Source organism: Hypomesus transpacificus, chromosome 21 (genome assembly GCF_021917145.1).
Source record: "Hypomesus transpacificus isolate Combined female chromosome 21, fHypTra1, whole genome shotgun sequence".
NCBI lineage: Eukaryota > Metazoa > Chordata > Actinopteri > Osmeriformes > Osmeridae > Hypomesus > Hypomesus transpacificus.
The window spans coordinates 7,473,076-7,486,795 of NC_061080.1; the positions used below are offsets into that span (position 1 = coordinate 7,473,076).

A 13,720-nucleotide genomic window follows, 5' to 3' on the forward strand; every position below is an offset into this window, starting at 1 on the left:
CTTCCCTGACGAGTATCTGTTGGAGAGGTATCGGTTCAGCAGGCCCAGCATAGGTTACCTATGTAGCCTGCTGGAGCCGCACATAAGGAAAAAAAACACTGCAGCCAGGCTTTGACCACTGTACAGTCCGTCTGTATAGCTCTACGTTTCTTTGCTTGAATGACCTTCTTGTACAGTGTTGGGGACGCAGAAGCTCTTGCAAAGGCAACTGTATGCCGGGAAATACGAACAGTATACCTTGCTCTAAAGCGGTACCTGAATATCTACGTCTGTTTTCCTAGTCATCGTGACATACAATGAATCAAAGAGACTTTTTATTCAATTGCAGGTATGTGACAATATTATTTTTCAAGAAGTCTGATGGGTTGACAAGCATTAATTGACTCCTCTCCTTCAGGCTTTATTATATATATATATCAGGCCTAATGTCAAAGGGGCAATTGACTGCACACATGTGCGAATCCAAGCCCCATCTGGACCTGTGGAGGCAGACTATGTGAATCGGAAATCTTTCCACAGCCTAAATGTACAGGTATGCTTATGTACCAGCCGAGGACAACTGTTCATACACTTGAGGGTAACAAATGTTTTAAATAGATTGGATGAAATGTGCCCCTCTACAATAGAGCTAATTATATATTTCTATAGGCATGCCTAGCGATTTCAAATTAAAGTTCTTTAAAGCAGTGTGCCCCATAACTGAACACACGTATCTTGTCAGATGATCTGCAATGCAAGTTGCCTGATATCCAACATTGAGGCAAAATGGCCCGGCTCTGTCCATGATTCCCGAATATTTCGAGCATCATCTCTTTCACAGAGGTTGGCACAAGGCAAGAGCATGCTGTTACTATAGGGCTTACATAATGTACTTCACCTTAACAATTTTGTATATTAAAACACTTCCATTCTGTAGGAGAGTTTTATGGACTTCTGCTTGGGGACAGAGGTTATGCCTGTACGCCAAATCTGCTGACACCCTACCCAGAACCAGCAACAGACCCAGAGAGAGCCTTCAACCATGCCCATGCCAAAACCAGGGCACGGATTGAGATGATCTTTGGCCAACTGAAATCGAGGTTCCAGTGCCTAAAGGGTCTCAGGGTTGCTCCAGACAGGGCCTGTGACATTACAGTTGCCCGTGCAGTGTCGTGGTAGTTTTTGCAGACAATCGATTGTTCAAGCTGAAGTTGGGTGAAGTATAGAGTTAATGTTTATTTGACGTAGGTTTAAGCATAATAACGTTACCAACATAACATCATCAGCACACAAACATAAGACAATAACACAAAGTCAATTCCATACAGCTCCATCTAGCATTCTAGAATGGAACCGGGAGAATCCAGCCCACCAGCACTACCCAGCTGATGGCCCTGAACCCCCCAGAACATTCTTCAACAGACCATTTTATAGATACAACAGTTCTCAAAAGCCATTGGTCCATCCTACAGACCTGAAGCTATACCAATTCTCTTCTGTCATTGGTTAAATCCTTAGAACAATACAGTTGAATCCACATTTTCTTCAGACCAACTGTCTCTTCCCCCCAGGTGACAAGAACCCTATCAGGTCACCCAGACTTCATGTCTCTTAGACTTCATGTCTCCTAGTTAGGTGTTATAAAACTACAGGTGGTATCTCTACCAAATGGAGTTGAATTAACATACATTGTATCAAGCTTCTTCCTGAAACACATTCATTGTACATATAGGCCCAAAACTTCTTTCACATTTCCACAGTTTTTCTTTTTGTACAATTAATGTCATCCAACAGTAAACAGTTTTTCAAAAACAAAACAAAAATCCAGCTTCAATACAATTCCTAATCAGGATACAAAATGTCATTGTGTAGTTGTCGTCTCTCGTTGTGTGTGCGCATGTGTTAGACAATTACCCTTCCGTAGTATCAATTTTGAAACTGCAATTCCTTCCTTCGCCACCATCGCTGTTGATTCTGTCTGTAAACTGTGACAAATCCCTTTGCCATTTTTCCCTGTCTCTCTGGACACTCACGAAACCACAGCCTTGATCTTTCCGATCCAAGCGCTGTCTTTCTGGCAATTTTTAGCAGACATTGTTCAACAGACGGCGGACTAGCACATTCGGAAGAAAAAATTATGTGTATTTTATGGATTAGTTATTTTCTTATACTCCTCGTTGTTTCAAACAAACATTTAACACAAAAAACAAACTTATACAATTTCCTCACTTTTTCTTTAACTTCTCCTTCCTCACATAAAAGAGAAGTCGGGATTCAAATTCAACATGGAAACCACCACATCAGATTAGCCGTTTACACATCCATCTCAGTTCTGGTCGACAATCTGCAACTTGTCAATTTGGTTAGGATTTATTAACCAATGTTTGCCACGCATTGGTCCACCACCAAACTAAGAATTAATCATAACACACACATCTCAGTAGCAATAAACTCATGCAGAACTCGTAACCCCTAATGGAACTCAAGATCCTTTGTACGACTTCAACGCAACGGGTCTCAAACCCTTTAACATGTATTAATATACTTTAGTAATTACATGACTTCAATAGACCTAGATAGCTCATACAATTCCCTAAAATACCGCAATAACATGTATTTGTGAGAAAATAAAAAATTTGGTAACTGGATATGACAATTTCAACCAATCCATTCACAGATCTTCCACTGTGAATTTCAAGAACATTCCACATTACCCATACACTCATCCACACACCCATGGATGGACAACCATATGCACAATGCATATGACAACTGGCGCAGCAACATAAACTGGCCACGTCTGCAGCTCTGAACAACATCAAAGACTTAACACAGACCACAACTGCATCTTTGAACTACTCAAAGACTAAACACAGAGGATTTACAGTAGGAATGTAGCAATATCACAATTTGGACCCGAATTAAGATGGAATTGCATATCTATTTATCCGACTAAAATTGTACCATTCAAACAAAACCCTATCAAATTAAACAACAACTTCCGCCTCACCATAACTTCACTCAAAGTAATCGATCTCAGTAACTCACCACTTTCCCCTGTTCAAAATGCCGCATTGAACCACCTGACCCTGAGGAAGAATCCCGTTCTTGCCACTCACGAGTCCAGGTCGCACTTCAATGGACATCCTAGTGCCCCCTCCAAAATTGTCGTGGTAGTTTTTGCAGACAATCAATTGTTCAAGCTGAAGTTGGGTGAAGTATAGAGTTAATGTTTATTTGACGTAGGTTTAAACATTATAACGTTACCAACATAACATCATCAGCACACAAACATAAGACAATAACACAAAGTCAATTCCATACAGCTCCATCTAGCATTCTAGAATGGAACCGGGAGAATCCAGCCCACCAGCACTACCCAGCTGATGGCCCTGAACCCCCCAGAACATTCTTCAACAGACCATTTTATAGATACAACAGTTCTCAAAAGCCATTGGTCCATCCTACAGACCTGAAGCTATACCAATTCTCTTCTGTCATTGGTTAAATCCTTAGAACAATACAGTTGAATCCACATTTTCTTCAGACCAACTGTCTCTTCCCCCCAGGTGACAAGAACCCTATCAGGTCACCCAGACTTCATGTCTCTTAGACTTCATGTCTCCTAGTTAGGTGTTATAAAACTACAGGTGGTATCTCTACCAAATGGAGTTGAATTAACATACAATGTATCAAGCTTCTTCCTGAAACACATTCATTGTACATATAGGCCCAAAACTTCTTTCACAGCAGTCTTGCACAACATCGCCACCCTGCGCCGTGAGAGACTGCCCAGAGTGTTGCCGGAGGAGCAATGGGAAGATTTGAACCCAGCCCTTCAGGACAGAGATGGAAGAACCGTGCGGGATCTTTACAAAAATACTTATTTCAGTTAACCCATTTTAGTCACGGTCACCTTTGTTTGAATGAACCATTTATTGTTTAAATTTAAGTTAAATTGGTAAATTGGTAAATAATAAATTTTCCTTGTCTTCCTTGAGGGTTTAGGGGGGTTTAGGTGCAGTTCTATGGGCATATGTAAAGGCCTCTATGACATTGCTTGTAAAACAGAATATACAAAACACATTGCAATTTCACTGTATTTATTCATTCATTTTCATCAAGCTGTGAAGACAAAAAAGAAAAGTTATTAAAAAGCCCAAATATGACCTTCTGCAGTGTTTTAAATGTACACATACATCCTTCTCCAGTTTCTTTATCTCTCCAACTGCAACTTAGTAGCCGATTATGTCGTCTATAGCAATATTAATAGTTACCTACTTTGCTCCTTGACGATGTTCTTGTCATTTCCTGCAACAAGGTGTATGATTAAACATAATTTAAAAGAAAACAGACATCCAATAACATGATTTGGTCTTACCTCTGGAATTTCTGTAATGGCAGTGGTCTCTTGTGGTTACAAAAGTATCAGACATTCAAAACTCTTCATCACCACTGATGTAAGAGCTACATGTTGGAAGTAATTGGGAAGCCTGGGTCTGCTCTTCTTTGGAACAAGGCAGATGGCAGAGGTCTTGAGAGCTGTAACTGTGTGTTCCAGCTCCTCCAAGGACCAGTTGAACAGTTCACAGAAGACAGGGCCAGTTGTTTGTAGCAGGTCTCCAGGAGCCTGTCATTACTGATGTTATCAGGACATAATGCTTTGTTGACTTTGGCTATTTGGTGAAGTTAAGCCCTCTAGAATGAGTTCAGAGTATCTGCAAAGGTGCCACAATCCTTAAGGCCCATGTTGCAGGGTGTACATTGGTTCTCTGTAGTCCCAGAAAACTTTTAAGGCCACTCCAGACATCACACATCTGTCCACATTGATATATTTTCCACCTTTTCTTTAGGCTATTTTGGCTTCCTTAATTTGCTTAGGCCTACTTCATTTTATCACATTGATATATTTTCCACCTTTTCTTTAGACTATTTTATCTTCCTTAATTTGCTTACTTAATTTTATCAAATTACACTGGATCTTGACTTGATTTTTTTAAAATTGTATGTGATTTTAATTTATTTAATTATAGAATATTACATGTTTTCAAATATTATACCTTTCTATATTATTAGAACATATTTTAAAATAGTATACCTTTCTATATAATTGTGTTATCAAACATCATCACATGAGTTTTCCTTGTTTCTTGCCTCGCAAACCATTCAAATATCTTGTTGCGATCTAGTGACACTGCCTTTCAATTCGCTAGGTGGCGCTGTCAGGGTCCTAGAACTGCGGTCCTGAAACTGAGGTCCTGAAACTGCAGCTCTCCGGCTCTCCGGGGCCTCCGGGGTCTCCGGCTCTGCAGGTTCATACTATTGGGTTGACCGCTGGTAAAACGATGAGCAAAATACCAGCCAGCCGCTGGTGGCGCCCGCTGGTGGGACGCTGATTATGCCACCAGTGGACCGCTGTCTCATGCTAGCAGGGAACGTATTCTTAAAAATTCTCTCAAATTAAATAAAAGTAAGGGAGAGCGGGGGCGAAAGTACAATTTTTCAGAAAAACGTAATTTATAAGAGAATGTTTTAGACATAGATATATTTTTGCTTAGGTCCATTACTTATAAGTGTGGTCTATCAATACCAGATGGTATTTTGTACAATTGTTGAACAACTTCAGTTTAATTTCATTTTGAACACAAGTTGCACATTGTTACTTTGGTCCCCATCAGTTGGGACGAAAGTAACACAGGGCCACCCCTCAAAAGTAACACAACAATACAAGCTACATTTGTTGTGTTACTCTGGTTTTTATTACATATACCTGACTATGACCTTGTTAATATGTAACTGCAAACATATTTTGTCCATTAGTTTTGCAAAAAAACTATACATTTTACATTTCAGTTGCATTTAAATAATTATTATCATTTTTTACTGAATCAGACCTCTGTCTGTCTTTCTGACCCTCATTCCTAGCATATTATGTTGATATAATATGACATAAACATGTTTAAAAAAATGCTTTCCACAAACAAAAATTCACCACATACTATTGCATTAGCGGCGGGACAAAAGTAACAAGTGTTACTTTCGTCCCGACAGGAACTCCTGACATTTAAACCAGATTTACTTTTATACTGAAAAACTCTGACAAGGCAACCTTCAGAATGTGTTACAGCACTATATAACCTGTAGATTGATCTGTGACTGTGACACATGAAACGGGAAACACAACTTGTAATTAGCAAAAAAAGGACCTCCTCAGTAATTTACTTTGTGCACTCGAAAAGTGGTTGCATGTTGAAGGTGCTGTCATAACTTGGAAAGCAAATGAAGTCAGGGCTCTGAGAAAATCGCTTTGTTACTTTCGTCCCGTGTTACTTTCGCCCCCGCTCTCCCCTACACCCAACTCATACATAGACTAAAATAACCGGAGTTTCAAGACATTCTTCCTTTTCAATAATTTCAAGACTTAAATAAAGTCAGGACTTTACTTCTGAAATTGGAGCGGAAGTGTTATTTTGCTGCCACCTACTGTTTTGTGGATGAAAAATCAATGATGGATTTACAGTTCCATTCGCCGGTATTGATATTCTCCTAACGCCTTTTAGGGTTTTTACCGTAACATTTTTTCTGTTTGTTAGCATTCACCCCCTTTAAACTGTTAATCACAAGGCGTATGTCTGACTGAGAGTGTGTTTGGGCTTTTTCTTCTAATGATTGAGTTTGTTTTCTAAAGCAATTGATGGCCATGTTTCCAGACATCGCCGCGGTGGTGGATTTTTAGGGATTAATCTAGTTTGGAGTTTTGCTATTGGAGCAAGTGAAGACACCAAACGGAATTGGATTGCCAGGTAAAGAAACTACGGTTAGATGCTATCCATCTTGAAAATATGCATGCTTTTGTCAATAGCCTGTTAACAATTTGGCGCAGAGCCATTCAGAATGGTATGATATATTGCACTGGGCCTGTCACGCCTTAAGTTTTATGATAGCTTGCCCTCGACCAGGATATTAGTTAATCACACAAATATTGGTTACTGCGTCAATGATCACCTGAACACCATGAAAGGCGTGCGAATGCCATTTCGATTGTGTAATGTGTCCCAGACTCGGACTATGCATACATTAAACGTTTTACATTTAGCATCGGTATTGATTGGGAGGGCATTTTATCGTTGTTATAGATTGCTTATTCTATTGTAAATCAATACGTAACGTTGGCCTATAGTCTACTATTTTACATTCAGATTACATTTATATTTGTGCAACCTCTGCCTAGGTTAGTCGACCTCTACCATGGTTTACGTGTGAGATCCCGCCCATCCCGCAACCCTTGTCCACGCGTCTTCAATGCCTTCTTTCAAAGTAGCATATACCTTGATCTAACATATTACAAAATTATCATGCAAAATAGGTGACAGGAATTAGTCAGAAGGCAAACATTGAACATTTTACAATTAATAGGCTATTTGTGTCTTAAAGTGATTCGATCGTCAAGCAAGTCCGTCTGTCAAATCGGCCTGGCACTTGTTTGTCGTTGTGCAGGCTGAAGGTATGGAGTTCACTAGATGGCATTTAATTACGCGCGGTTTGAGTGATTTTGCGGTGTAATTTTGAGGCAGAATGTTCAGCAGATCTTCACGGATTGCAAGAACATACGTTTTACCACGGCAAAAATGTGTCATTCAGCCAAGCACCCTATAGGCTACAGCGATAAAGCTACTGGTCCAACAGGCACATGTCTCCTCCACATTCTCCCTTATCTCTTCACTTATGCTCACACCACACTAAAACAACTACTGAAAACACAACAAGCTGTTACAAAGCAGAAACAGCATCTTGTCAATGTTGGAAAGTCTGTATTGTGCTATTAGTTTAATGCCCAGAGAATGGTAAAGAATGGGCCTTTTGCCAGAGATCGCCCTGTCAGGATAGGATGAGGAGATGGTCTGAATTTAACTTATTACCTGCCATTGCAAGGATTTACATAGAGACTGATATAATATAATGGAGTATTTTTTATTCTGTTATGACATTTGTAGACATGAATGAAACGTGAAAGACTTGGAATGTTTTGTATTGCAACGCAATGTAAAATAAAGGTAAGTAAGCTGAATTGTTTAAATGCCATGTTGGGGCTGACAAACTTTTGTAAGATATTCTTGTTTTTGAGAATCATCTGGCCTCATGTTGTATTGTGTGCTCAGTTCACAGGGTGCGATTGTCACTTATAGTGTTCATATAGAACTTTAACTGAGGCCTGTTCCATAAAGCGAGTTTACCGAATAAGCCAGACTTATGTCAGTTAGTCGGACTCATTTCTTGTTCATTCGGTTCCATAAAGCTAGCTTAACGTAGTTCAAACTCGGTTACTATGGCAACTTAGGCTGCGAAACTAGTCTGGTCAGGGGCAGACTAACTGTCAGGCTTAGCGTAAATTTAATTGGTGCTTAACCAGACGTCCCTGTAACACTGACCCAACGGGAAGACGATGATTTACCACGTATATTCTCATTTTCTTATTCTCATCAGTTCAACATTGATAGAAAATCAACATAAATAGCCTACATAGGCTACAACATTTAGCCTAATGCGTTAAACAATGATGAACAATGCTTTGATAGGCTACGCTCCATAGCCGTTAAGTATATGGATGTTAGTTTGTGATTTCAAATGTTTAGGCATCAGGCATAGGCCTACATCTCAATCTAAATTATCCGAGTATAATTATCATAGCAATATAATTGTTAACAGTAGCCTACAATTGCAAAACGAACCTAAATCCGCCCTCCATTTCCCCGACACAAAACCCATGTTAAAAATTTAGCACTAGGCTACTGGATAATGTTTTAATTAACAGTAGGCTATTTATTTAAAAAAATGTCAAAAAAGGCAATTTAGATTAGTTTAGAGGGTAATTAATCAACAAAGATCTTATCGTTCATGACGTCAATCATGGCGTGTGATTTTACTCTGATTGAAGCGGTGGATGAAGGAGCTGTCATTGTACACGATTTAAAGGGGACGTTCTTTCTGGAAGAAGTCATGTGGCCGTGTGCATTGCTTTTGCCGTGGTGGATTGTATGATCCATGTTTTACCTCTCAGGCTGTTAAAAAAATAGGGTGCGCGTGCAATTAGCTTGACTACGTAAATCTGACTTGAATTAGTAGGACTGCGTGAGCTGAAATTGGCCTTTATGGAACTGCTTAAGCCCCGCTTGACTAATTAAACTTATTCAAGTCTGGTTTAGGACTTTGAGTCTAGATTTTTTGAGCAGCCTTTATGGAATAGGCCCCTGGTGTGTGGCTCGTTCAGTGTTTTTGTTGACCCTGTAACACTTTCCAGGATCAGGGCTCGACATTAAGGCTTGTCCGCTTGTCCAGGACAAGTGGATTTTTCTGTTTGACAACTGGAAGAGAAATTGACTGGCCCCACTGGACAAGTTAAAACTCAAACAAAATAAAATGCCATGTTAGTTCACGTTATGTGCCACTCATTATTTTATCGATTTTATTTGACCAAATTCTGCATTAGCAAAACACAAAAAAGTGGCTTCGTCCCAAGATCTCTACAGACCGTGCAGCTATAAATTAATGCTCAACACTTGAACGGGGGCTTATTACTTGAAAGAGGAATTATTTACTGTGTTGTCTCAGTTACAACTATCATGGCTTGGAAATACTGTGACTTGCTAAAGTAAGAAAATGGCTAGAAGAACATAACATTTCATAATAATTTCAGTAAATCAAGCAGCGTTGCAAGACCCAGTGAAATGTTGTATATAGAGCTACAGCTAGCTAATTAATGTTAGCTAGCATCTCTAACGACATTGGTTAACTCAACTTTGGTAGGCTATCCTCAGACTTTGCAAGCTAGCAACATTTATACCATATCTAAAATAATTTTGTGGACATAACAATGGATTTTGCCACTAAATGTTGGTGTTAACTTTTTGGTGCCTTATTTTTTTCAAAAATTTCCCTTTCTAGCCGGCAGAGGCTGATTTACCAAGGGATCCTCTAAAAGGTGTATACTTTACGTAAGGGATAATGCCCGACGAGGTGTCCAATATCATCTGATAATGGACGATGCGGAGGCGTTGCTTCCGCGGAGTCCATTATCAGATGATATTAGACACCTCGAAGGGCATTATCCCGCTTATACCATGGTCACTTGCCAACGATTTTTTTACAAACATTAATTTATGTTTTAAGGCGTTTTGCAATAGAAATCTAACGTTTTTCAACGTTAGCCAACTCTGATATTTATAGTCCGCTCAGCTCATAGAACCAACACCGGCTTTCCTTTGGCTGAGCTATTAGCCCAAAAGCTAACGTTATGCTAGCAAGATTTAAAGGCAATAACATTGTGTACGGTTGACAAAGTAAATATAATGTTACAGTATGTTTGACAATAAGATTTGCTAGCTAACCAGCCATGTCACTGTCCCAAAATCAATATCAACATTTTCACGAACAATATCGGCCATCTACTAGTACTAGGCTACAGTATGGCCGCAGCCTGTGGAGCGAGTTGAATAGCAATAATGGATGTGAGATGATTGCATCAAAATTGAACTTTTTTTCCAAACAGTGATTATAATTTGACAGTATGTTTAACAACAAGACTAGCCAGCTATCGAGCCATGTCATTGTCCCCAAATAAAATCAAGATTTTTAAGAAGAAAATAATCGGCCATGTGTAGAGTTGCTGCTACTGTCGTGTTGGCCGCAGACTGTCTGAAGTAGATTGACTACCGAGGTGAATAGCGAAAGGGGTGTGAGATGAGCGGTTACGTGACACTGACACTCTACATTCAAAAAAGATTTTTTTTTCAAATAGGTTAAAGGTTGAAGTCACTCATTGTTGTAAATACAAGTTAGCCTGTTAAAGTCTTTCAAAATTGTAAATGGAGGATTTGACTCATTCACTGTTGTTATGGTTACTTATTTCAGATACTTTGTACAGGCTTCTGTGTAGCCAGCGGAATAATTTAGAACGGCGAAAATACAGTTTTTCTGCAAGTAGGTGTCCGTTATCACCCTATAATGCACACCCCTGCAGCCAATCAGAATCGAGTAGGGGTGGAACGGTACACTGAAGTCACGGTTCGGTTCGTACCGCGGTTCAGACATCACGGTTCGGTACGAGTTCTGTACAATGGGGGGAAAAGCAAAACAAAAATGCAGAAGCAGGGCTCCAGACTAACTACTGTACATGCAAGTCTTAGCTAAATGTATGATGCGCTTGTCGATCAGTCCTCCTACACCACGACACGATAGGCTACTAGCTGAGCAACAGCGCAAACACAGGCAGGGATACAGTAGCAGCAACGCCGGCCCTGGTCCCTTACATATACAACAAAACACGGACGTTGATGGAGCGCGAGTTGTCAGCTGCACCCTCCGTTTCACTAACGACTGATGGTTGGACTTCTCGTGCTACCTAAAGCTACCTCACGGTGACTGCTCATTTTATTGACTGAGTGGGAAATGAAAGCGTCAGTTCTACAGACACGGCCCCTGTATGAGCAGCACACAAGCACTCACCTAGCTGAGAAGCTACAGAAGGTCGTGGCAGAGTAGAAACTAAAGAGGCCTGGAAATTTGGAATTTATTGGGTGTGTACAACATCAGCACACGTTAGCAACAACTCATAGATACTACGCTCTGGATAAAAGCGTCTGCTAGACTAAATGCACGTTCTAGTAAGACAGCAATATCAGCGAGCCCTCAGCATTAGTACCGCAGCTAAAAGTCTAGGAAAGTTTAGGCTATTTTTCGCTATACTTACACTACGAACATTCATATTTAGCACTAGCGTTGCATAGGCTACGTCTTTAGTGCTGCTGCTGCTGCTAGCTATCTCTGACTCACTCAGGCACAGCTCGGCTACACAGGTGGCGGCGCCAATCAGTTTCAGAGCTAAGGTGGGGCTACAGATTGTCCCTTAAGAACACGAATATCTTACAGTAGATCCGCATTACATTAATTAATTTGCACGCGAGTTTTATTAATTTTTATACCGTGTATTCTCCGTGCAATTTCACGAGCCGAACCGTGACGCCCGTACCGTACGGTTCGGTACGAATACCTGTACCGTTCCACCCCTAGAATCGAGTATTCACCCAGAACATGGTATAAAGTTAAATACTAGCTGATATTTAACTACGTACCTGTAACCGATACAAATGCTGCTAATGCTTGCTAGGTACACACAGTGCCGGTCCTAGCACATTTGGTGTCCTATGCAAGATTTATCACCAGCACCAAATCGGGTGCGCAAATCGGGGTGCCGCCAAAAGTGAAGCGGCCCACTGGCCCTAAAGTGAAGCGGCCCACCGGGAACTCTCCCGATTACCCACCCCGGCCTTGCATGTCACACACCAACATGATAATGACAGAAATGGACTCCTGCTGCACTAAGACCACAGGCCAGGCCAGTCATGTTCCAAGCCAGTTGATACATGCAAGCATTACGGTCTCTGAGTGCTTTTTAAATTTTTGGAACAACTGTATCTGCTTTTCTGTCTGACTTTTCAAAGTGATTACCTTGTTCTTGCGAAATTGGAAATTTGTGGTCGATGTTAGCATGGAGTGAGCTGAAGTGGCGCTAAAGATTTGAAGCCTTGAAATGCGTTAATGACGCCTGGCATTGCCATTAGGCTACGTTCAACAACAAAAATATTAACTCTTACACTGTTAAAAACGTCCTGTGTTCATCTTCATATTTTCGTTTTGCTGAGCATTTTTTCACTGCCATTTTCTGAGGGAACTTGACACCAATTGTTTACTCAACAATAAGGTTTTTCCTCCCTCCAAGCTGAGCGTGGAGTTTTATGTTCGTCCACACCAAACACGTTTCGCGTGTGTATTTTAGATACAAAGTGAATGTTTACAGACGCAATCAAGTGAAAATTCACGTCAAACGCGCATTTGCTTGGGATGAAAATATTGAGCTCAACTCAAGGACTTGTGTCTCATGTTCAGACCACCCCCAAGTCATTACAGACACTTCAATCACAGCCACACGTTCACACACTCTCACCATCTGTGTTGCAAGTGGTAAAAAAACTCAAAAGTGTACCCCCAAAGCGCTCTCTGAGCAGGCAGACACAGTTTCCTGATCATCTAGGACCTCCACTTGAGAAAGTAAATGCAGGGCTCCAGACTAACTTTTTTTACTAGGAGCACTGACTGAAAATTTTAGGAGCGCAAGCAGAACATTTAGGGGCACACCTTATATTGCAATACCTGCAATGCATTTATTAATGTAACTAGAGAGGGTACAATTCAGTGGCAATTTTAGAGCCTTTTTAGGAGTGCTCAAGCACCCCTAAATGTATTCTCAGCACCCCTAAAAAGAATATATTCTAAATATATTGTTTATTATCATTTGATGCTGGTAGTTCATGAAGAACGGGACATCCTTAGTTTTTTCATTCAATATTTTGTATAATAATACATAAATGTATTACTTGTTATCCAGTGAAATTAGGGATTTATTTTAGCAAGGGGGTTTACGTTTAGCACTTTTGCCAGGCACTGTATTCATGTCACATTCTCATTGGGGGCTGAGCACCCCTAAAGGTCTGATCCTAGAATCGCCCCTGGGATAATTTCTGGGGAAATTGTGGGGTGTGCCTGTGTCGGTTGCAGATGGGTCCGTTTTTTTTACTGTCATTTTTACACCTGATATACAGCAACGCACCATATAAGCTTGAGTTTAAATACATTATTTAATGTGACATTACGTACTGTACATGCAAGTCTTAGCTAAATGACTTAA

General features: G+C 40.4%; 1 protein-coding gene across 7 annotated transcripts in view; it reads left to right on the plus strand.

Moving 5' to 3' along the window:
• Window positions 1-6,464: 6,464 nt before the first annotated feature.
• The window catches only part of LOC124483348 (CSC1-like protein 2), a 110,842-nt gene continuing 103,586 nt past the window's right edge, over window positions 6,465-13,720 (plus strand). For 5 of the 7 annotated variants that reach the window (XM_047043758.1, XM_047043762.1, XM_047043763.1 and 2 more), the window contains exon 1: window positions 6,476-6,782. The gene's annotated coding sequence lies outside the window, so the exon portion shown is untranslated. Of the gene's footprint in view, window positions 6,783-13,720 lie in introns of all 7 variants that reach the window. The other 2 variants (XM_047043760.1, XM_047043761.1) reach the window with 2 other exon arrangements.